Source organism: Gorilla gorilla, chromosome X, assembly GCF_029281585.2.
Source record: "Gorilla gorilla gorilla isolate KB3781 chromosome X, NHGRI_mGorGor1-v2.1_pri, whole genome shotgun sequence".
In the NCBI taxonomy this organism is placed as follows: Eukaryota; Metazoa; Chordata; class Mammalia; order Primates; family Hominidae; genus Gorilla; species Gorilla gorilla.
In genome coordinates this window covers 90,032,740-90,055,073 of record NC_073247.2, presented here as the reverse complement: position 1 = coordinate 90,055,073, position 22,334 = coordinate 90,032,740, and positions in this window count along the sequence as shown.

Genomic DNA, 22,334 nt, shown 5'->3' with positions numbered 1-22,334 from the left:
AGGCATTGTCTGTTCAGACATATGTTGGGCAAATGGCCTTTGATAAAATAAGAGACTCTATTGGTCTTTGATAAAATAAGAGACTCTATTGTCTTGAGTTTTATATACCCACCCTGATATTGAATATTTTGGTTGCTTTGTTCACTTAAGTTACACACTGAGAGCCTACTATGTACCAACCACTGAGTAAGGTAGCAAGGATACAAGACAAAACCACAGCACCTTCCCTTAAGTTCACAATCCCATGGGGAAGAAAGACATGAATACTAGCCATTAAAACACAATGTGGTAAGTGTTGTAATGGATAGTGTAAAGATTTCCTTCGCATGTCACGATGTCAAGATTTTCCTCACTGCCTTTTGATACCTTTTGTTTAGAAGGGTAGATGTGTAGCAATAAAATGTAGATGAACACAGCAATGAGCAATCAAGATGGGAGAGGAAGAATTGAAAACATTGGGGAGAGGAGCTTTTCTCAGACTGGTGAATAATTGAATGTGGGCAAGGAAAAATCCTCCCATACCAATTAGAGTCCAGAACAAGTCCACAGACTGACATAGTCAAGAAAACCTTGGCCTAATGAGAAAATACTATTCTAAGAGCCAGGGTTGAAATCAGCTGCTGTCCAGGCAAACAGTGAGGGAATCATCAAAAACAGTAAAAGAATAGAAACTAAACAATAAGACTGTCAGAGAAGTACCTGAGGAGAGGAAGAGAAAGAGGGAGAGGAAGATAAGAGTCCAGGCAGATGATCATAATGGGATTACATTGGTGAAATAAAATTGATTTCAGACTCTCTAAAATAGATTCCTCTCCATTTACCTTGTCAGTCAACCTTACTTATAAGTGGTGTGCTAAAATTTCCTAGCTCCTCATTTTTCCAGGAAAACAGGAGGACTATTTCTAGTGCTTTTATGGGACTGCTAGGTCACTATATAAATAATATGTGTGAAAACTTGTGCCAAGATTATTATCTTAAGCTTACAATCATTATTATTAACAAAATAGGTAAGACTACTAAACAGGATCCCAAACCCTCCCAAATTCTCTTCTACCTGCTGGCTGATACTTAAAATTGAGCTTCATTACCTTAACTCAAATTATTAGATTACTTACTATGTGCCAGGGACTGCACTAGAAATACAAAGACACCTGAAACCTATTCTTTTTCTTTTTACTTTTATTTTATGTTCAGGGGTACATGTGCAGGTTTGTTATATAGGTAAACCTGTGTCATGGGAGTTTATTGTACAGATTATTTTGTCACACAGGTACTAAGTATAGTACCCAATAGTTATGTTTTCTGACTCTCTTCCTCCTCCCACTCTCTACCCTTAAGTAAGCCCCAGTGTCTGTTGTTGTGACACAAAGTAAGTTCTCATGAGTTCTCAGCATTTAGCTACCACTTATAAGTGAGAACATGTGATATTTGGTTTTCTCTTCCTGCATTAGTTAGCTAAGGATAATGACCTCCAGCTCCATGCAAGTTCTGGCAAACGACATTATCTTATTCTTTTTCTGGGCTGCATAGTATTCCATGATGTATATCTACATATTTTTATTTATCCAATCTGTCACTGATAGGCATTTAGGTTGATTCCATGTCTTTGCTATTGTGAATAGTGCTGCAATTAACATTCATGTGCATATGCCTTTATGGTAGAATGATTTCTATTCCTTTGAGTATATACCCAGTAATGGGATTGCTGAGTCAAATGGTAGTTCTGTTTTTAGCTCTTTGAGGAATTGCCACACTGCTTTTCATAATAGTTAAAGTAATTTACACTCCCACCAACAGTGTATAAGTGTTCCCTCTTCTCCACAACTTCTCCAGTATCTGTTATTTTTTGACTTTTTAATAATAGCCATTCTGACTGGCATTAGATGATATCTTATTGTGGTTTTGATTGGCATTTCTCTAATTATCAGTGATATTGAGCTTTTTTTCATATGCTTTTTGACCACATGTATGCCTTCTTTTGAAAAGTGTTTATTTCCTTTGTCCAGTGTTTAATGCGTTTGTTTATTTCTTGTAAATTTGTTTAAGTTCCTTCTAGATACAGGATATTAGACCTTTGTCAGATGCATAGTTTGCCAATATTTTCTCCCATTTTGCATGCTGTCTGTTTACTCTGTTGCTAGGTTCTTCTGTTGTGCAGAAACTATTTAGTTTAATTGGATCCCATTGGTCAATGTTTGCTTTTGTTTCCATTGCTTTTGGCATCTTTATCATGAAATCTCACCCATTCCTATGTCAAGAATGGTATTGCCTAGGTTGCCTTCCAGGGTTTTTATATTTTCGGGTTTTACATTTAAGTCTTTAATTTGTCTTGAGTTGATTATTGTATGTGGTGTAAGGAAGGGGTCCAGTTTCAATCTTCGGCATACGGCTAGCCAGTTCTCCCAGCACCATTTATTGACTAGGAAATCCTTCCCATATTGCTTGATTTTGTCAGCTTTGTCAAAGAACAGATGGTTGTAGGTGTGTGGTCTTATTTCTGGGTTCTCTATTCTGTTACATTGGTCTATGTGCCTGTTTTTGTACCAATACCAAGCTATTTTGGTTACTGTGTCCCTGTAATATAGTTTGAAGTTGGGTAATCTGATGCCTCCAGCTTTGTTCTTTTTGCCTAGGACTGTCTTGGCTATGTGGGTTCTTTTTTTTTTTTTTTTGGTTCCATAGAAATTAAAAAAAATTTTTTTTAGTTCTGTGAAGAAGGTCATTGGTAGCTTGATAAAAATAGAATTGAATCTATAAATTGCTTTGAGCAGTATGTCCATTTTAATAATATTGATTCTTTTTAACAATACTAGATACCAGCTTTATTGGCTTCAAAGCACTATACATTTTCTATTTTTTTATTTCCAACATTTATTTTAAGTTCAGGGATACATGTGAAGGATGTGCAGATTTATTTCATGGGTAAAAGTTTGCCACGGTGATTTGCTACACAGATCATCTTGTCACTCAGGTATTAATCCCAGCATCCATTAGCTATTCTTCCTTATGCTCTTCCTCTGCCCACCACCCTATGACCAGGCCCAGTGGGTATTGCTGCCCCCGCCATGTGTCCATGTGTACTCATCATTCAGCTCCCACTTATAAGTGAGAACACTCAGTGTTTGGTTTTCTGTTCCCACGTTACTTTGCTAAGGATAATAGCCTTCAGCTTCATCCATGCCCCTACAAAAGGCATGATCTTGTTCCTTTTTATGGCCACATGGTATATATGTAGCACATTTTCTTTATCCAGTTTATCATTGGTGGGCATTTAGGTTGATTGCATGTCTTTGCTATTGTGAATAGTGCCACAATTAACATATTCATGCATGTATCTTTATAATGGAATGATTTCTATTCCTTTGGGTATATACCCAGTAATAAGATTGCTGGGTCAAATTGTAGTTCTGTCTTTAGGTCTTTGAGGAATCACCACGCTGTCTTCCACAACAGTTGAACTCATTTGCCCTTCCATCAACAGTGTATTAGCATTCCTTTTTTTCCACAAACTCACCAGCATCAGTTGTTGTTGTTGTTGTTGTTTGACTTTTTAATAATAGCCATTCTGACTTGCATGAGATGGTATCTCATTGTGGCTTTCATTTGCATTTCTCTAGTGATCACTGAAGAGCTTTTTTTCATATTTGTTAGCCGCATGCTTGTCTTCTTTAAGAAGTATCTGTTTATATCCTTTGCCCACTTTTTAATGGAGTTGTTTGGTGTTTTTTTTTTCTTGTAAAATGGTTTAAGTTTCTTATAGAGGTGGATATTAGACCTTTGTCAGATGGATAAATTGCAAAAATTTTCTCCCATTCTGTAGCTTATATGTTTACTCTGTTGATAGTTTCTTTTGATGTGCAGAAGCTCTTTAGTTTAATTAGATTCCATTTGTCAATTTTTGCTTTTCTTGAAATTGCTTTTGGCATTTTTAATCATAAATTTTTTTGCCTGTGCCTATGTCCTGAACATTGCCCAGGTTTTCTTCTAGAATTTTTATAGTTTTGGGTTTTATATTTAAGTTTTTAATCTACCTTGAGATGATTTTTGTATGTGGCATAAGGAAGGAGTCCAGTTTCAATCTTCTGCATATGGCTAGCCAGTTCTCCCAGCACCATGTATTAAATAGAAAATCTTTCTGTTCCATTGGTCTATGTGTCTGTCCTTGTACCAGTGCTATGCTGTTTTGATTACTGTAGCCCTGTAGTATAGTTTGAAGTTGGGTAGCATGATGTCTCTAGCTTTGTTCTTTTTGCTTAGGACTGCCTTGGCTATTCAGACTCTTTTTTGTTTCCATAGGAATTTCAAAATAGTTTCATCTAGTTCTGTTATGAATGTCAATGGCTGATGTTGGTGTACAGGAATGATTTGTGTACATTGAAACTTTGCTGAAGTTATTTATCAGGTAGAGAAGCTTTTGAGCTGATACTGTGGGGTTATCTACATATAGAATCATGTCATCTGCAAGCAGGAATAGTTTGACTTCCTCTCTTTCTACTTGGATGCCCTTTATTTCTTTCTCTTGCCTGATGGCTCTGGCTAAGACTTCCAATAATATGTTGAATAGAAGGAGTGAGAAAGAGCATCCTTGTCTTGTGCTGGTTTTCAAAGGGAATGCTGCTAGCTTTTCCCCATTCAGTATGATATTGGCTGTGGGTTTGTCATGGAATGTTCTCATTATTTTGAGGTATGTTCCTTCAATACCTAGTTCATGGAGGGTTTTCAACATAAAAGGATGTTGAATTTTATTGAAAGCTGTTTCTGCATCTATTGAGATAATCATGTGGGTTTTGTCTTTAGTTCTGTTTATGTGATGAATCACATGTTGATTTGCATATGTTAAACCAACCTTGCATCCCAAGGATGAAGCCTACTCGATTATGGTGCATTAGCTTTTTAATGTCCTGCTCCATTCAGTATGCAAGTATTTTGTTGAGAATTTTGACATCAGTGTTCATCAAGGATATTGGCCTGAAGTTTTCTTTTTCTGCTGTGTCTTTGCCAGGCTTTGGTAGCAGGATGATGCTGGCTTCATAGAATAAGTTAGAGAGAAGTCCCTCCTCCTGAATTTTTTGGAATAGTTTCAGTAGGAATTGTACCAACTCTTCTTTGTATACCAGGTAGAATTCAGCTGTGAATTCATCTGGTCCTGGACACTTTTCTTTTTTTTTTTGGCTGGTAGGCTATTTGTTACTAACTCAATTTTGAAGCTTGTTATTGTTATTTATCTTTTCAGGTAATTAATTTCTTTCTGGTTCAGTATTGGGGGGTGTGTATGTGTCCAGGAATTTATTCATCTCTCCTAGGTTTTCTATTTGTGTGCATAGAGGTGTTTGTAGTAGTTTCTGATTGTTGTTATTATTTCTCTGGGATCAATGGTAACATCTCCTTGTAATTTCTAATTGTCTTTATTTGAATCCTCTCTTCTTTAATAGTCTAGCTAGCAGGCTATTTATGCTATTTTTTTTTTCAAAAAACCACTCTTGGACTCATTTATCTTTTGGATGATTTTCTGTGTCTCAGTTTCCTTCAGTTCAGCTCTGATTTTAATTATTTCTTGTCTTCTGCTAGCTTTGGGATTGGTTTGCTCTTGCCTCTGTAATTCTCTTAGTTGTGATGTTAGGTTGTTAATTTGACATCTTCCTTACTTTTTGATGTGGACATTTAGTGCTATAACTTTCCCTCTTAACACTTCCTTAGCTGTGTCCCAGAGATTCTGGTATGTTGTAATTTCTGCCTTAATTTCATTATTTACCCAGAAGTCATTCAGGAGCATGTTGTTTAATTTCCATGTAATTGCATGGTTTTGCACATTTTTTTAGCCTTGCCTTCTATTTTTATTTCACTGTAGTCCAAGAATGTGTTTGCTGTAATTTTGTTTTTTTTTTAATTTGCTGAGGATTGTTTTATGTGTTGTTGTGTGGTCAGTTTTAGAGTATGTGCCATGTTGTGATGAGAGGAACATATATTCTGTTGTTTTAGAATGGAGAGTTTTGTAGAGGTGTATCAAACCCATTTGGTTTAATGTTGAGTTAAGGTCCTGAATATCTCTAATTTTCTGCCTTGATGATCTGTCTAATACTGTCAATGCAGTGTTGAAGATTCCCACTATTGTTGTGTGGGAACCTAAATCTCTTTTTAAAATAGGGCAACAGAGTTGTGAGGCACCTTTCCAAGCCCTACCTCTGAAACAAAATTTCTAGACACACCCTGGGCCAGAAGAGCATTCACGGCATTGAAGGAAAGGACCCAGTCCTGGCAGCAGTCATCACCTGCTAATTGAAGAGCCCTTGGCCCTGAATAACCAGCAGCACTACCCAGGTACTCCATCAAGGGCCTTGGATGAATCTCTGAGAATTCCTAGCTTCAGGTGAGACTAAGCACATTACCACCTGTGCTGGCAATAGGATAAAACCTCTTCTGTTTGAGAAAAGCAGAGGGAAAAGTAAAGGAAACTTTGTCTGCACATGAGGTACCAGCACAGCCACAGTGGTTAGGACACCAAGTAGGTTCTTGGGATTCCTGATTCCAGGACTTGACTCTTGGATGGCATTTCTGGACCTGTTCTTGGCTAAAAGGGAGACCACTGACCTGAAGGGTGGATCCCAGGCCAGGCCAGGAAGCATTCACCACAAGCTGACATAAGAGCCTTTGGACATTAGGGAACATCAGTGGTAGTCTGGCATTACTCCCTGTAGCCTGTGATGACAGTGACTATGAGGTGAGGCTCCTCTGCCTTTGGAAATGGGAGGAAAGAGGAAGAAAGACAATGTCTTGTGGTTTGGGTGGCAGCTTAGCACCCAAACACAAGTACCATACCAGGTAGACCTCTATGGTTTTTTACTCTAGTTCCTGACTCCCAAACAGTACCTCTGGATTCATGCAGAGCCTGTGGAAGCTTGCAACCCTGAAGGAAAGGACAGAAACCTGACTGGTTTTGCCACTTTCTGATTGTAGAGCCCCAGGGCCTTGAACAAACATGGGCAATAGCCAGGGAGTTGTTATGGTAGGCCTTGGGTGAGACTCAGGGCTGTGCTGGGTTTAGGTGACTCAGTGCAGTCATAATGGTAGTGGCCACAAGGGTGCTAGTGTCACTTCACCCCCATCTTTAGGTGAATGAGAACAGAGAGAGACTCTGTATATTTGGGAAAAGGTAATACAAAATAACAAGAGTCTCTGTCTAGTAATCCAGAAAATTCTCCCTGATCTTGTCTAAGAACATCAAAGTAGTACCTCTATGAGTCTGTAAGAACCACAGCATTACTGGACATGGGATGCCCCCTAATGCAAACATAGCTTAGATCGTAACACCGAAGTCCTTTCAAATATCTGGAAAACCTTGCCGAAAAGGACAGGTACAGACAAGCTCAGGCTGTGAAGACTACAATAAATAACTAACCTAACTCTTCAATGCCCAGACACTGAAGAATATCCACAAGTATCAAGACCATCCAGGAAAACATTACTTCATTCTATGACCTAAATAAGGCACCAGGAACCAATCATAAAGAAACAGATATATGTGACCTTTTAGACACAGAATTCAAAACAGCTGTGTTGAGGAAACTAAGATAAATTCAAGTTAACACAGAGAAGGAATGCAAAATTCCATCAGGTAAGTTCAACAAGATTTTGAGATAATTTTAAAAAATCAAATGGAAGGCCAGGCACAGTGGCTCACTCCTGGCCTGTAATCCCAGCACTTTGGGAGGCTGATTCAGGTGGATTGCTAGAGCTCAGGAGTTTGAGACCACCCTGGGCAACATGGTGAAACCCCGCCTTTACCAAAAATACAAAAATGTAGCCATGTGTGGTGGCATGCATCTGTGGTCCCAGCTACTTGGGAGGTTGAGCTGGGAGGATTGCATGAGCCCAGAGGGGAAAAGGTTGCAGTAAGCTAAGATCACACCACTGCACTCTAGCCTGAATGACAGAGTGAGACTCAGGCTCAAAAAAAAAAATCAGGCAGAAATTTGGGGGCTGAAAAATGCAATTGGCATACTGAAGAGTGCATCAGAGTCTTTTAATAACAGAATTGATCAAACAGAAGAAAGAATTGGTGAGTTCAATGAAAGGTTATTTGAAAATACACCATAAGCAGAGATTTTTAAAAAAGAATAAAAAAACACTGAAGCACGCCTACAGGACCTAGAAAATAGCCTCAAAAGGGCAACTCTAAGAGTTAATGTTACCAGGCGCATTGGCTCATGCTTTAATACCAGCACTTTGGGAGGCCGAGGCAGGCAGATCACCTGAGGTCAGGAGTTCCAGACCAGCCTGACCAACATGGAGAAACCGTGTCTCTACTAAAAATACAAAATTAGTCAGGTGTGGTGGTGCATGCCTGTAATCCCAGCTACTCGGGAGGCTGAGAAAGGAGAATCACTTGGATCTGGGAGGTGGAGGCTGCAGTGAGCTGAGATCGTGCCATTGTGCTCCAGCCTGGTAAACAAGAGTGAAACTCCGTCAAAAAAAAAAAAAAAAGTTAATGACCTTATGAGGAGGTAGAGAAATAGGTAGGGATAGAAAGTTTATTCAAAGGAATAATAACAGAGAACTTCAAAAACCTAGGGAAAGATATTAATATCTGAGTACAAGAAGGTTATAGAACACCACACAGATTTAACCCAAAGAAGAATACCTCAAGGCATTTAATAATCAAAATCCCAAGGTCAAGGATAAATAAAGGATTCTAAAAGCAGAAACAATTAACATTCAATGGTGCTCCAATATGTCTGGCAGCAGACTATTAAGTGGAAACATTACAGGTCAGGAGAGAGTGGCATGATATATTTAAAGTACCAAAGAAAAAAAACTTTGACCCTAAAATAGTATATACAGTAAAAATATTCTTCAAATATGAAGGAGAAATAAAGGTTTTCCCAGAGAAACAAAAGCTAAGGAATTTCTTCAACACCATACCTGTCCTACAATAAGTGCTAAAGAGAGTACTTCAATCAAAAATAAAGGGCATTAGTTATACACAAAGAACCATCTGAAGGTACAAAACTCACTAGTAATAGTAAATACACAGAAAAACACAGAATATTGTAACACCGTAAGTCTTGTGTGTGAACTACTGTTATCTTACGTAGAAGACTAAATGATGAACTAATCAAAATAATGACAACTTTTCAAGACATGATAAATATGATAAGATATAAATGGAAACAGAAAAACATTAAAAGGAGAAGAGATGAAGTTAAGAAATAGAGTTTTTATTTTCTTGCTTGTTTGTTTTCCAATAAATTGGAAAATATTTTTAAAAATGGATAAATTCCCAGATACATAAAACCTACCAAGAGTGAACCAGGAAGAAATTCACAACCTGAACAGGCAAATAACAAGTAACGAGAATGAAGCTGTAATTAAAAGTCTACCAGTAAAGAAAAGCCCAGGACCTGATGGCTTCACTGCTGAATTCTACCAAACATTTAAAAAAGAACTAATCCCAGTTCTATTCAAAACCACTCCAAAAAGTAGAAAAGGGACAAATATTTCCACTCATTCTATGAGGCCAGTATTACCCTTATACCAAAACCAGACAAAGATATATTAAAAAAAAACTGCAGGTCAATATCTCTACTGAATATTGACACAAAAATCCTCAACAACAACAACAACAACAACAAAAAGCAATCCAAATTCAATAGTACATTAGAAAGATCATTTATCATGACCAAGTGGGATTTACCCCAGCGATGCAAAATGATTCAACATGCTCAAATCAATCAATGTGATACATCATATCAAGAGAATGAAAGATAAAACTATATGATCGTTTCAATTGATGCTGAAACATTCTCAAAAGAAGACATACAAATGGCAAACAGGCATATGAAAAGGTGCTCAACATCACTGATCATCAGAGAAATGCAAATAAAAAATACAATGAGATATCATCTCAACCATTTTAATATGACTTTTATCCAAAAGACAGGCAATAACAAATTCTGGTGAGAATGTGGAGAAGAGGGAACCCTCATATGCTGTTGGTGGGAATGTGAACTAGTATAACTATAAAGAGCAGTTTGAAGGTTTTTCAAAAAAACTAAAAATAAAGCTACCATATAATCCAGCAATCCCACTGCTGGGCAAATACACAAAAGAGTAGCTGCATTGCTCACAGTAGTCAAGATTTTGAAGCAACCTTCATGTCTATCAACAGATTAATGGATTAAAAAAATGGTACTTATACACAAAATGGATTACTATTTAGCCATAAAAAAGAATGAGATCCTGTCATTTGCAACAACATGGATGGAACTGGAGACCATTATGTTAAGTGAAATAAGCCAGGCACAGAAAGACAAACATTTTATGTGCTCACTTGTGTTATCTAAAAATTAAAACAATTGAACTCATGGACCTAGAGAGTAGAACGACAGTTTCCAAGGCTGGAAAGAGTAGTAGGGGGAATGTAGGTGAGGTGTAGATGGTTAATGGGTCCAAAAATATTAGTTAGAAAGAATGAATAAGACCTACACTTTGATAGAACAATAAGGTGACTACAGTCAATAATAACTTAATTCTACATTTTTAAGTGACTAAAAGAGTGTAATTAGATAGTTTGTAACATAAAGACTAAATGCTTGAGAAATGAATACCCCATTCCCCATGATGTGCTTATTTCACATTGCATGCTTGTATCAAAACATCTCATGTACCCTATAAATATATACATCTATTATGTACCCACAAGAATTAAAAATATTTTTTAATTTTACAAAAATATCCAATAAGTTATGAAAATAATAATAAGTCGAGACTTGTGTTGCCATTTATTTACATATTAATCAAAATGTATCACATGCCTGCATCATGACAGGTCCTGTGCCATGTGATGGAATATGATGAGACAGACATGGAGACTGCCCTCATGGGGATTATATTTCAATGTGAGGAAAGCTATAACTAGCAAGTAAACAAATTGAAAGATAATTAGAAACCGTGGCATGTACTACGAAGGAAATACAGAATGATGACACAGAGCATAACTGTTTAAGGTACTTTGGATATTATAACATAGAATCAAGTTATGATAATCAAAAGAGGGTGGTACAGAGTAGACTAATTAAGAAAAATATAAAGTTCAAGAAGAGAGACTCAGAGTGAAATCAGCAAAATGGCAATGTAGACGGCTCCAAATGCACGGTATCTTTACAAAAACATCCCCCCCCCCAAAAAAAAAAAAAGAAACTGTCAGAAACAACTTCATTAAACCTCTGGACACTAGTTAAAACTACAGCAACCAAATGAATGCTGAAGCAAGAAATAGATAAAAAGAGTAGGAAAAAAAATCTTTGCATTTTTTACTTGCCCTTGCTCCACCCAGTCTCCAACTAAATGACAGTCTTAAAGATGGATGTCTTATTCTGAGTATGGGACCCTGTTACCTGACTCTGGAAGAAACATAGCAGACCTTAATCATAAATTATTTGTCTCTTCTAACCTACTTGTGAACTACCTTAAAGACTGACAAAAGATATTCATCTTTATTTCACCTAACTCAGAATTTACTCAGGGCAGAAAAGAAGCATACATCTATAGAATAAAAGGCAAATAAAAACCTGAAACTACCTGGAGAAAAATAAAGCAGTTAAGACATATAATAGAGCACATAAAACATAGAAGGAAAAGCTGGAAAGAGAGCTTCACTGGGAAATTAGAGTATTCAAAAGTGCCCCTGAATACTAAGGATTTTAGAAAGCCATGTATGTGCCCAAGGTATAATATATAATCAGAAAAGCCCCAAGAAGACCCTAAGTTTTCACTGCTCGCTGATTTCTTTACTCACATGCAAACAGAAAGTAAAGTATAAGGGACAGTTGTAAACACTTTAGCTAAGTGTTAAACAAGTGTCTGAACAACATGCAAAGCCTGAGAGAGAAATTTTTGTTTTTGTTTTATTTTGCTTTTGTCATTCAAGGATGTCTATCGAAACACTAACTGAACATAACTTAAAGGAACAGAAACTTCAATGATCTCAGGGAAGACAATCTCTACAAAATGAGTTGGAAAAAGTCATAAACAAGTGGATGATTGCAGACTTTAACAATTTAAAATAGAAAATCTTGGGGAGAATAATCTGATTTCCAGAGTCACCATATTATAATATTGAAATGGCCACTTCTCAACAAAAAGAATCACAAAGTATACAAAGAAAAAGGAAAGTATAATCTATTCAAAGAAAAAAATAAATTCATAAAAGCTATTACTAAGGAAGCCCAGACATTGGCTTACTCTACAAATATCTTAATTCTATTGTCTTAAGACAATATATATCAAAGAATTGAAGCAAACTGTGGAGAAAGAACAAAAGAAAACCAGGAAACCAATATATGACAATTAAGAATATAAATAAAGGAATATAAATTACTTTTTTGAATAAAATAAAAATTCTGAAATTTTGAAATAAGAAATTCACTACAGAAGTTTAACAGAGGGTTTCCACAGCAGATTTGACCAAGTAGAGGAATCAGTGAACTTGGTAAGACAATGGAAATGATGCAGTCTGAGAAGCAGAAAGAAAAATGAATTGAAAAAAATAAACGGAGACTAAAAGACTTGTGGGATACCATCAAGCAGAGCAACTTAGGAGATTGAGACCATCCTGGCTAACATGATGAAACCCCGTCTCTACAAAAAAATACAAAAAATTAGTCAGCTGTGGTGGTGGGTGCCTGTAGTCCCAGCTACTTGGGAGGCTGAGGCAGGAGAATGGCATGAACCTGGGAGACGCAGCTTGCAGTGAGCCGAGATTGTGCCACTGCACTCCAGTCTGGGCGACAGAGCAAAGACTCCATCTCAAAAAAAAAAAAAAAAGAATATAACTTACACATTACACATTACACATTACACACTAGAAGGAGAAGAGATAGAGAAAGAACAGAGAGATTATGTTTAAAAAAAAAGACTGAAACTTTCCTAAATTTATGAAACACATGAATCTACACATTCAAGAAGCTCGATTAACTCCAAGTAGAATAAACACAAAGAGATTAACATGAAGAAACATTATAATCAAACTGCCAAAAGAAAAATACAAAAAAACTTGGAAGCAGCAAGAGAGGAGTGAATTGTCACATCCATGGAATCCTCAATAAGGCAAACTGCTAATTTATCATCAGTAACCCTGGAAGCCAGAGGCAGTGAAATGACACCTTTAAAATGTTGAAAGAAAAAAACCGTCAACCAAGAATTCTGTATCTGTAAAAATTATTCTTCAAGAATAAAGGATAAATTAAGACTTTCTCAGATAAACAAAAGTTGAGAGATTTGGGTTAACCAGAGCCTTACAGATTGAACTGAAAGGACACTAGACATTAACTCAAAGCTATTCAAAGGTATAAATATCACTAATAAAGATACTACATAAATAAATAACAAAAGCCTATATTATCATATTTGGGGTTGGTAAAATCACTTTTTATTTCCTACATAATTTAAAAGACAAGTGCATAAGGACCATTTACAAATATATTTTATTGGGCACACAGTATGTAAAGATGCAAATAATGACAATAACTTAAAGGGGATAATGGAGATGTATAGGTGCAGAGTTATTGTATTCTATTGATGATAAGTTGGTGTCTATTCAAACTAGGTTGTAATAAATTTAGGATGTAAAATGTAATCCCCATGTAACAACTAAAATATTGAGAAAATATTTACATAATAAAGTGAGAAGAAAAATTTTAAAGTACAGTAAAAAGTCAACTAAATACAAAAAGGGCAGTGATAAAAAATGACCAAAAATTACGAAAGATCATAAAAACAAATAGCAAAATGAGAGAAATCTTTTCTTATCAGTAAACAGAAGTAAATTGCACTCTCTAATTAAAATGTATAGATGTGCAGAACGGATACAAAGAAATAATCCAAATATATCCTATCTAAAAGTGATTTACTAATCCATAAATATATACATCTACTATGTACTCAAAAAAATTAAAATTTTTTTTAAATTTAAAAAATAAAAATAATGTGGATTTACTTTATAGATCCAAACACACAAACAGGTTGAAATTGAAAGGTTGGAAAAAAAGACATTTCATTCAAATAGCAGCCAATTAGAAAACCCAGAAATAAATTCACACTTTTACAAGCAGCTAATTTTCAACAAAGGCACCAAGAACATAATTTTGGAAAAGGACAGTCTCTTCAATGAATGATTCTGAGAAAACTGGATATCCATATGCAGAAGAATAAAATTATACCCCTTATTACTCATCATTCCAATGTTAAACTCAAAATTTATTTAAAAACTCAAACATAAGACCCAAAAGTATAAAACTACTAAAAGAAAACATGGGAGAAATGCTTCACATCATTGTCTGGGCAAAAGTTTATGGATACAACCTTAAAAGTGCAGGCAACAGGGCAACCCCCTTTGGGTCCCCTCCCATTTTATGGGAGCTCTGTTTTCACTGTGTTAAATCTTGCAACTGCACACTGTTCTGGTCCATGTTTGTTACAGCTCAAGCTGACCTTTAGCTCGCCATCCACCACTGCTGTTTGCTGCTGTCACAGACCCGCTGCTGACTTCCTCCCCTCTGGATCCAGCAGGGTGTCTGCTGTGCTCCTGATCCAGCGAGGTGCCCATTGCCGTTCCCGATCAGGCTAAAGGGTCGCCATTGTTCCTGCACAGCTAAGTGCCTGGGTTCATCCTAATCGAGCTGAACACTAGTCGCTGGGTTCCACAGTGGTCTTCCATGACCCATGGCTTCTAAGAGAGCTATAACACTCACCACATGGCCCAAGATTCCATTCCTTGGAATCTGTGAGGCCAAGAACCCCAGGTCAGAGAACAAGAGGCTTGCTGCCATCTTGGAAGTGGCCCACCACCATCTTGGGAGCCCTAAGAACAAGACCCCCCACCTGGAAACATTTTGGCGACCACAAAGGGACCTTCAAAGCAGTGAGTAATATTGGACCACTTTTGCTTGCTATTCTGTCCTATCCTTCCTTAGAATTGGAGGAAAATACTAGGCACCTGTCAGCCAGTTAAAAATGATTAGTGTGGCCACTGGACTTAAGACTCAGGTGTGAGACTGTCTGGGAAAGGGCTTTCTAACAACCCCCAACCCTTCTGGGTTGGGAGCATTGGTCTGCCTGGAACCAGCTTCTGCTTTCAATTTTCCTGGGGAAGCTGAGGGCTGACTAGAGGCAGAAAGCTGTCATCCGGAAGTCCCAGCATTAGCCAGTTGAGATCAAGGCACAGCCAGAAGTCTCTACTCAACAGTCACCCATGTGTGTGCCCCTACCTTTCCTTCTGACCCATACCTCCTTGGTCCTGACCATGAATTTCTTGAAAGTATAGCCCCAAAATTCTCCTGACCTCTGAACCTGCTTCCTGAGATCCCTGTCTCCTAGATACTAATGCTTCAGACTTTCACTTCCTCTCCCAAGTATTAGAGCAGTTTGTATCTCCAAAGGGATCTAAGGAAGCTCTATGCTGTGTCCTTAGGCCCCTAGGCTATGAACCCAGGGAGTCTTGTCCCTGGTGTCCCTCCCACTTTAGGCATACAGCTCTCAAAATGGGCAGTTATGTGGGACCCATGCCCCACCACCCTTGCCAGGGCCTTAGAACTGATAGCCCCATACTTTAACAACTGGAACTGGGTCTACAACAACATAATAGATCAGGATGAAAGAAAATTGAGTAAATAAAAGAGAGGTGCATATTCCTATAGTGGCAAATGGGGGCAACGAGCAAACATCCTTCTACTATGTTTCCAAAATCCATCTACAAAGACAGAAAGGAGAAAGAGAGAAAGAGAAAGGTAGAAGTGGTAAAGAAAAAGCAGTGTACCCTATTTATTTAGAAGCCGGGGTAAATTTGAAACTTATAATTGATAACTGAAGGTTTTCTCCATGACCCTATAACACTCCAATACCACTTTGTTATCAGTGTAAACAAGGGCATAGCCCGAAAGCACTGAGGCCACTGACAACCAGTAGCCTTCCTATCAAAAATCCTTAACCCAGGAACCCACAGATGGCCCAAATGCATTAAATCTGTAGTGGAAACTGCTTTGCTAATGGAAGAAAGTAGAAAATTAGCCTTTAGAGGAAAACTGTTTGTGAGCACACCTCACCAGTTCAGAACTATCCTAAGTCAAAAAAGCAAAAAGGTAGCTTACTAACTCAAAAATCTTAAAGTATGGGGCTATTCTGTTAGAAAAGGATAATTTAACATTAACCACTGGAAACTCCCTTAACCCAGCAGATTTCCTAACAGGGGATTTAAATCTTAAATATCATACAAAGGTCCGAGCAGACCTAGGAGGAACTCCCTTCAGGACAGGACAATAGATGGTTCCTCCCAGGTGATTGAGAGAAAAACAAAATGGGTATTCAATAATTGAGGGAAACTCGTAGAAACACAGTTAAGAAAATTGCCTAATAATTGGTCTGCTCAAACGTGTGAGCTGTTTGCACTCAGCCGAGCCTCAAAGTACTTACAGAATCAAAAAACTCTATCTCAATCCTGACTCAAAAGGTTACCTACACCCTCTCTGAAATGAATTTGCATAAGAACAGTTGTTTGTAGGAATGCATCTTGATGGGGCAACTGGGTTATTATGAAATACTCAGGAACCCAGCCCAGCTCTAGAACTCACCCCTGAGCCAAAGGCAATGTTGGGCATGCTGGCAAAGGACCACTGGAATCCAGCAGCCTAGATCCCTTTCTTTGTGGTGAAGGGGGGAAAACAGATACAGGACTGCTACATCAGTGAGCGTAACTAATCTGATGAGCAGAGGTCCATGGGTGGTTACACACCCTGGAAAGGAATAAGCATTAGGACCATAGAGGATGCTCTAGGACTAATGCTCATTGGAAAATGACTAGGGGTGCTGGCATCCCTATGTTATTTTTTTTCAGATAGGAAACATTCCCCCCAAGGCAAAAACGCCACTAAGATGTATTCTGGAGAATTCAGCCCAGTCAGAGTGTATGTACCTTTTTCCCTGTCAGACTTGAAGCAAATTAAAATAGACTTAGGTAAATTTTCAGATAACCATTATGGCTATATTGATGTTTTACAAGTGTTAGGACAATCCTTTGATCTGACATGGAGAGATATAATGTTACTGCCAGGTCAGACACTAACCCCAAATGAGAGAAGTGCCACCATAACTGCAGCCTGAGAGTTTGGCGATCTCTGGTATCTCATTTGGGTCAATGATAGGATTACAACAGAGGAAAGAGAACAATTCCCCACAAGCCAGCAGGCAGTTCCCAGTGTAGACCCTCACTGGGATGCAGAATCAGAACATGGAGATTGGTGCCACAGACATTTGCTAACTTGTGTGCTAGAAGGACTAAGGAAAACTAGGAAGAAGACTATGAATTATTCAGTGATGTCCACTATTACAGGGAAAGGAAGAAAATCCTACTGCCTTTCTCGAGAGACTAAGGGAGGCATTGAGGAAGCATACCTCTCTGTCACCTGACTCTACTGAAGGCCAACTAATCTTAAAGGATAAGTTTATCACTCAGTCAGCTGCAGACATTAGAAAAAACTTCAAAAGTCCACCTTAGGCCCAGAGCAAAACTTAGAAATCCTATTGAACTTGACAACCTCGGTTTTGTATAATAGAGATCAGGAGGAGCAGACGGAATGGGACAAATGATATAAGAAAAAGGCCACTGCTTTAGTCATGGCCCTCAGGCAGCAGACTTTGGAGGCTCTGGAACACAGAAAGCCTGGGCAAATAGAATGCCTAAAAGGGCTTGCTTCCAGTGCTGTCTACAAGGACGCATTAAAAAAGATTGTCCAAATAGAAATAAGTTGCCCTCTCGTCTATGCCCCTTATGTCAAGAGAATCACTGGAAGGCCCACAGCCCCAGGGGATGAAGATCCTCTGAGTCAGAAGCCACTAACCAGATGATCCAGCAGCAGGACTGAGGGTGCCCAGGGCAAGTGCCAGCCCATGCCATCACCCTCATAGAGCCCCGGGTATGCTTGACCATTGAGGGCCAGGAGGTTAACTGTCTCCTGGACACCGGCGTGAGCTTCTCAGTCTTACTCTCCTGTCCCGGAAAACTGTCCTCCAGGTCTGTCACTATCCGAGGGGTCCTAGGACAGCCAGTCACTAGATACTTCTCACAGCCACTAAGTTGTGACTGGGGAACTTCACTCTTTTCACACGCTTTTCTAATTATGCCTGAAAGCCCCACTCCCTTGTTAGGGGGAAACATTCTAGAAAAAGCAGCGGCCATTATACACCTGAACACAGGAGAAGGAACACCCGTTTGATGTCCCCTGCTTGAGGAAGGAATTAATGTGCATTAATACTCACCATTCTAACTGGCATGAGATGTATCTCATTGTGGTTTTGATTTGCATTTCTCTGATGACCAGTGATGATGAGCTTTTTTTCATATGTTTGTTGGCCACATAAATGTCTTCTTTTGAGAAGTGTCTGTTCATATCCTTCGCCCACTTTTTGATGGGGTTGTTTTTTCTTGTAAACTTGTTTACAAGTTCCTTGTAGATTCTGGATATTAGCCCTTTGCCAGATGGGGAGACTGCAAAAATTTTCTCCCATTCTGTAGGTTGCCTGTTCACTATGATGAAAGTTTCCTTTGCTCTGCAGAAACTCTTTAGTTTAATTAGACCCCATTTGTCAGTTTTGGCTTCTGTTGCCATTGCTTTTGGTGTTTTAGTCATGAAGTCTTTGCCCATGCCTATATCCTGAATGGTATTGCCTAGGTTTTCTTATGGTTTTAGGTCTACATTTAAGTCTTTAATCATCTTAAGTTAATTTTTGTATATGGTGTAAGAAGGGGTCCAGTTTCAGTTTTCTGCATATGGCTAGCCAGTTTTCCCAACAACTTTTATTAAATAGGGAATCCTTTCCCCATTGTTTGTTTTTGCCAGGTTTGTCAAAGATCAGATGGTTGTAGATGTGTGGTGTTATTTCTGAGGCCTCTCTTCTGTTCCATTTGTCTATATATCTGTTTTGGTACAAGTACCATGCTGTTTTGGTTACTGTAGCCTTGTAGTATAGTTTGAAGTCAGGTAGCATGATGCCTTCAGCTTTGTTCTTTTTGCTTAGGATTGTCTTGGCTATGCGGGATATTTTTTGGTTCCATATGAAATTTAAAGTAATTTTTTTAATTCTGTGAAGAAAGTCAATAGTAGCTTCATGGGGATAGCAATGAATCTATAAATTACTTTGGACAGTATGACCATTTTCACGATATTGATTCTTCCTATCCATGTACGTGAAATGTTTTTCCAATTGTTTGTTTCCTCTCTTATTTCCTTGAGCAGTGGTTTGTAGTTCTCCTTGAAGAGGTCCTTCACATCCCTTGTAAGTTATATTCCTAGGTATTTTATTCTCTTTGTAGCAATTGTGAATGGGAGTTCACACATGATTTGGCTCTCTGATTGTCTATTATTGGTGCATAGGAATGCTTGTGATTTTTGCACATTGATTTTGTATCCTGAGACTTTGACAAAGTTGCTTATCAGCTTAACTAGATTTGGGGCTGAGATGATGGGGTTTTCTAAATATACAATCATGTCATCTGCAAACAGAGAAAATTTGACTTCCTCTCTTCCTATTTGAATGCATTCTATTTCATTCTCTTCCTGATTGCCCTGGCCAGAACTTCCAATACTATGTTGAATAAGAGTGGTGAGAGAGGGCATCCTTGTCTTGTACCAGTTTTCAAAGGGAATGCTTCCAGCTTTTGCCCAATCAGTATGATATTGGCTGTGGGTTTGTCATGAATAGCTGTTATTATTTTGAGATATGTTCCACCAATACCTAGTTTATTGAGAGTTTTTAGCATGAAGTGGTGTTAAATTTTATCAAAAGGTTTTCTGCATCTATTGAGATAATCGTGGTTTTTGTGATTGGTTCTGTTTATTTGATGGATTACATTTATTGATTTGCATATGTTGAGCCAGCCTTGCACCCCAAGGATAAAGCCAGCTTGATCATGGTGGATAAGCTTTCTGATGTGCTGCTGGGTTCGGTTTGCCAGTATTTTATTAAGGATTTTCACATCAATGTTCATCAGGGATATTGGCCTGAAATGGTCTTTTTTTCTTGTGTTTCTGCCAGGTTTTGGTATCAGGATAATGCTGGCCTCATAGAATGACTAGGGAGGAGTCCCTCTTTGTCTATTTTTTTGAATAGTTTCAGAAGGAATGTTACCAGCTCGTCTTTGTACCTCTCGTACAATTCGGCTTTGAATCCGTCTGGTCCTGGGCTTTTTTGGTTCGTAGGCTATTAATTACTGCCTCAATTTCAGAACTTGTTATTGGTCTATTCAGGGATTCGACTTCTTTCTGTTTCAGTCTTGGGAGGGTCTATGTGTCCAGGAATTTATCCATTTCTTCTAGATTTTTTAGTTTATTTATGTAGAGGTGTTTATAGTATTCTCTGATGGTAGTTTGTATTTCTGTGGGATGAGTAGTGATATCCCCTTTATCATTTGTTATTGTGTCTATTTGTTTCTTCTCTCTTTTCTTCTTTATTAGTCTGGCTAGTGACCTATCTATTTTGTTAATCTTTTCATAAAACCACCTCCTGGATTAATTAATTTTTTGAAGGGTTTTTCATGTCTCTATCTCCTTCAGTTCGGCTCTGATCTTAGTTATTTCTTGTCTTCTGCTAGCTTTTGAATTTGTTTGCTCTTGCTTCTCTAGTTTCCTTAATTCTAATGCTAGTGTGTCAAATTTGATCTTTCCTGATTTCTTTTGGGCATTTAGTGTTCTAAATTTCCTTCTAAACACTGCTTTAGCTGTGTCCCAGAGATTCTGGTACATTGTGTCTTTGTCCTCATTGGTTTCAAAGAACATCTTTATTTCTGCCTTCATTTGGATATTTACCCAGTAGTCATTAAGGCACAGGTTGTTCAGTTTCCAGGTAGTTGTGTGGTTTTGGGTGAGTTTCTTAATCCTAAGTTCTAATTTTATTTCACTGTGGTCTGAGAGACTGTTTGTTATGATTTCCATTCTTTTGCATTTGCTTAGGAGTGTTTTACTTCCAATTATGAGGTCAATTTTATAATAAGTGTGATATGGTGCTAAGAAGAATGTGTATTCTGTTGATTTGGGGTGGAGAGTTCTGTAGATGTCTGTTAGGTCCACTTGATCCAAAGCTGAGTTCAAACTGTGAATATCCTTGTTAATTTTTTGTCTCATTGGCCTGTCTAATATTGACAGTGGGGTGTTAAACTCTCCCTGTATTATTGTGTGGGATTCTAAGTCTCTTTGTAGGTCTCTAAGAACTTGTTTTATGAATCTGGGTGCTCCTGTATTGGGTGTATATATGTTTAGGATAGTTAGCTCTTCTTGTTTCATTGATCCCATTACCATTAAGTAATGCCCTTATTTGTCTTTTTTGATCTTTGTTGGTTTAAAGTCTGTTTTATCAAAGACTAGAATTGCAACCCCTGCTTTTTTTTTTGCTGTCCATTTACTTGTTAAATATTGCTCAATTCCTTTATTTTGAGCCTATGTGTGTCTTTGCATGTGAGATGCATCTCCTGAAGACACACACCGATGGGTTTTGACTCTATCAAATTTGCCAGTCTGTGTCTTTTAATTGGAGCATTTAGCCCATTTATATTTAAGGTTAATATTGTTATGTGTGAATTTGATCCTGTCATTATGATGCTAGCTGGTAATTTTGCCCATTAGTTGATGTGGTTTCTTCATAGTGTCGATGGTCTTTACAATTTGGTAGGTTTTTACAGTGGCTGGTGCCATCTTTCTTCTCCATATTTAGTGCTTCCTTCAGGAGCTCTTGTAAGGCAGGCCTGGTGGTGACAAAATCTCTCAGCATTTGCTTGTCTGTAATGGGTTTTATCTCTCCTTCACTTATGAAGCTTAGTTTGGCTGGATATGAAATTCTGGGTTAAAATTTTCTTTTTCTTTTTCTTCTTTTTTATTATACTTTAAGTTTTAGGGTACATGTGCACATTGTGCAGGTTAGTTACATATGTATACATGTGCCATGCTGGTGCGCTGCACCCACTAACTCGTCATCTAGCATTAGGTATATCTCCCAATGCTATCCCTCCCCACTCCCCCCACCCCACCACAGTCCCCAGAGTGTGATATTCCCCTTCCTGTGTCCATGTGATCTCATTGTTCTATTCCCACCTATGAGTGAGAATATGCGGTGTTTGGTTTTTTGTTCTTGCGATAGTTTACTGAGAATGATGATTTCCAATTTCATCCATGCCCCTACAAAGGACATGAACTCTTCCTTTTTTATGGCTGCATAGTATTCCATGGTGTATATGTGCCACATTTTCTTAATCCAGTCTATCATTGTTGGACATTTGGGTTGGTTCCAAGTCTTTG